Below are 3,315 nucleotides of genomic sequence, written 5' to 3'. Positions count from 1 at the left end.
TCGTCCCCCCCCGGCGCCGCCCGGCCCTGCCCGACGCGCTCCTCCCCCTGCCCGCCCCTGCCGGGGGAGGCGGCGGCCGCGGTGGGGCCCGGCCTGCCCCGCGCTCCGCCGGGGAAGGGGCGGGAGCCGCCGGGCCGAGTGCACGGCCCCTGCTGGCTCCGCTCCGCCCCGCCGGGGCGAAGTTTGGGGAACTTTCCCCCCGCCGGTAGCTTGCTCGTCCCGCTTCCCGGCCCGAACCGCCGCCCCCGGCCCCGCCGTAGGAGAGGGAGGAAGGGGGCACCGGGGTGCCCGGCAGCCCCGCGATTGTGCGTGTGTCCGGGCGTCAGGCGCGGGAGCGAAGGGTGCGGCGGGAGGGCCGTGCCGGCGGGGGCGGGGGGGGGCAGCAGGAGCTGGGCAGCCCAGGCCCCCGCTGCCGGCTCGGCGTCACGGTGGGGAGAGAAAGCGGGAGAAAGGAGAGGCCGCTTCGGATGCAGGATTAGCGGTGTCTGACCTTGATTCCTTTTCTGAAGTGACCTTTAAATCGCAAGTTATTAACGGGAGGTTTAAAAAACAAATAATTCAGCATTTTGTTGTCCGTGCGTGGATGTGCTTGCAGTTCCTGCTTCCCTCTCCCGTCAGGGGCGTTTCTGATCCCAAATTAAACCTTGAGGAAGGATGAGTACTTTTCCCGGTTTTCATTTCATCTCTGTTTATTTTGCTTAATTAACATTACGGTGCGGAGAATGTCAAGGGCAAATATTTTGGTTAGTTATTAACATTGGTACTAGTATAATTCACTGTCTCAAGCAGCTCTCCCTTATGAGATAGAAACACACACAGATATGAAGACAGGGTATAATGTCCATTTAGGATTATTAAAAAGGAAGAGGAGGAAGATGCAGCCCGCAGATTTGAAAGCAAATGCTGCTACTTACATTTGAGGCAGAACTATAAAATGGTAAGGGAAAAATCGAGCCAGGAAAGCCATCATCTAGTGAAGAAACAAAAAAAATCTGTCCCATAAGTGCTAATTATAATCTCCCTATTAATATTATTTAGCTTTTTTTTTTTTTCTTCCAAAGCTTCAGTTTTCTTTCTTTCTTCTAACTATGGGAATATTCTCATTAATTTCAAAAGGTGCAAGACTAAATTCTAATGGTTTACAGAACTTCCAAGTTTAATTTTCCTTTTTTCATGGTCCTTTAAGGCAGAAATAGAAATAATGTTATTTACACTGCAGGCTCCTCAGAGCTCAAACAGCTTTGCTCTTACAGCTGTTTATAGGAGTTAAATATGGCTCTAGTCCTGACTAGAAAAACACTTAACATGTATTGCAACAATTTCTCCTTTTCTTAAATGTTTAGATGCCACCTCTGTTAAAAACACAACACCCAAAGCCCAGTGCCCTGATACAGTAGTAGTAGTTGTATCAGAGTGCATATACAAACTGTGTGATGTTAGGAGAAGTTAGGTGTATTTCTGAGGGCTCTAAGCCATAGCTATCTGTGAATCAACCAACACCAGCCTATCATTAATCCTGAAGAAGAAATGCATTTCCTTGACCTGTTACTGCTAGAACTTGGATGGAAATTAGATTTTTGGGGTTTGGGGTTTTGTCGGGGGTGGTGGTTTGTTTTTTTTTTTAATGGCCGGTATTACTTCAGTAGGTATATACCAGACATTAATTATGTTAGTTAATTAATTTATTTGAGTCATGTTTGTATTGCCTCCCAGTTGTAAAATGTGAATTATTGGAAGAACATAGCAAATATAATAAAAAAATGACAAAGTATTTAAAAATTAATAAAAAGCATAGCTGTGCCAAGATAAACACTCTATCTCAAAACTGTATGAAATGCAGAATCACGGTTTTGTTATAGTATTTCATAAAAAGGAAGAAAAAACATCAACAGTTTACTGGTATATACGAAAACTTGGGATATATAATAGCACTGGCACCTATAGTTAATTTTGCCAGCACTTTCTGTACAAGGCTCAATTTGTTTTTGCTTTATTAAACCTTTGCTGTTTGGGCTAGAGTTGCCTCTGCAAGATATCTGACTCAGGTTGATTTTTTATTTTTTTTTTTTTAAGTTTCAGCTAAAGTTCAGTCATATGTAGTCTGAACTATACATATTTTCACTGTCTACAAAAAAAAAAACAAACCAACCCCAAAACAAAAGACGTCAACAGGTTTCTCACTGAGAAGCAGGAAGTTGTCATACAGCTCCCCCAAAACACAAACCCAACCACAACCTGCACATCACACTGCGGTTTACTATGCCCAAGAGACATGTGTTTGCATCTTAAATTCTCCAAGGATTTCATCTGTAGTGAGTACACTGCATCCATTTACAGCTTCTGTGTCTGAAAGAATGGTGTATGGGCAAAAGGGCATGCTCCAGTCTTTGCTTTCTGGCTACCCACTGTTCCTAAAGCACCTTTGAGAGCCCACTGTGGGAACAGAGATGTTCCCCCACCTCAGAGATGTTCTGCTCAAGGAGGATGGGAGAAACAGCCCAAGTGGCAGGACAGCTTGGTCCTAAGGCACCATCAGACATCAATGGTTCAGGGGTTAGGGGGGGATTCTGGGCTTCACAGAGGAGCAAGGAGGGCTAGAAAGGAGGCAGAGAGCATAAATATACAAGCAAAGATAAGTGAATAGAGGCAAAATGGGAAAAGGCAGCAAGGAGAAACTGAAATAGCAGAGTTCATAGCAAAGTAACAAGCACCATTGCCTCTGAAATTTGACTTTGACTTAAGGAGTACTGTGACCATCTTTTTTCCTTTAGTGAATGGATATGAAATCAACTGGAAAAGTCTCTGCCCTGCCTCCCTGGGGCGGGGGGGGGGGGGTCTATCCACAGAAGCAACAGCTACTGAAGCTATTAGTGTAAGTGATAAGGATCTCCCCAGTGTCACTAGGAAGACCTGACCTTTGCTGATGATATAAGTTGCAGGTCAATGTAATTTCACACAATGTGCATTTCCACTGTACAAATTACTCATTTTTTAAATGTCTGAGTGAGTTGCCTGGTTTCACGTTTGGAGCTCACGTTGACAAATTAAATCAATTGCAAGGATGTTTTAAACGTGTGATATTACAAGCTTGTAATATCATTTGTATTCTCAAATATTAGGTGCAAAGCACCCAAATTTATCTTACCATCAGTGGACAGTTTTGACAAATCTCGATCTGTCTGTACATGAAAACCCTCTTAGACAACAGAAAAAACATCTCCAAATCTGACAGAGGTGTTCATTACTGCCTATGAGAACCCATATGCTAAAGTCACAAAGACCATAGAAGTATCCCAACAAAATAAATACTGTTGT

Source organism: Numenius arquata, chromosome 1 (genome assembly GCF_964106895.1).
Source record: "Numenius arquata chromosome 1, bNumArq3.hap1.1, whole genome shotgun sequence".
Taxonomy (NCBI): Eukaryota; Metazoa; Chordata; class Aves; order Charadriiformes; family Scolopacidae; genus Numenius; species Numenius arquata.
This window is presented reverse-complemented; position numbering follows the sequence as displayed.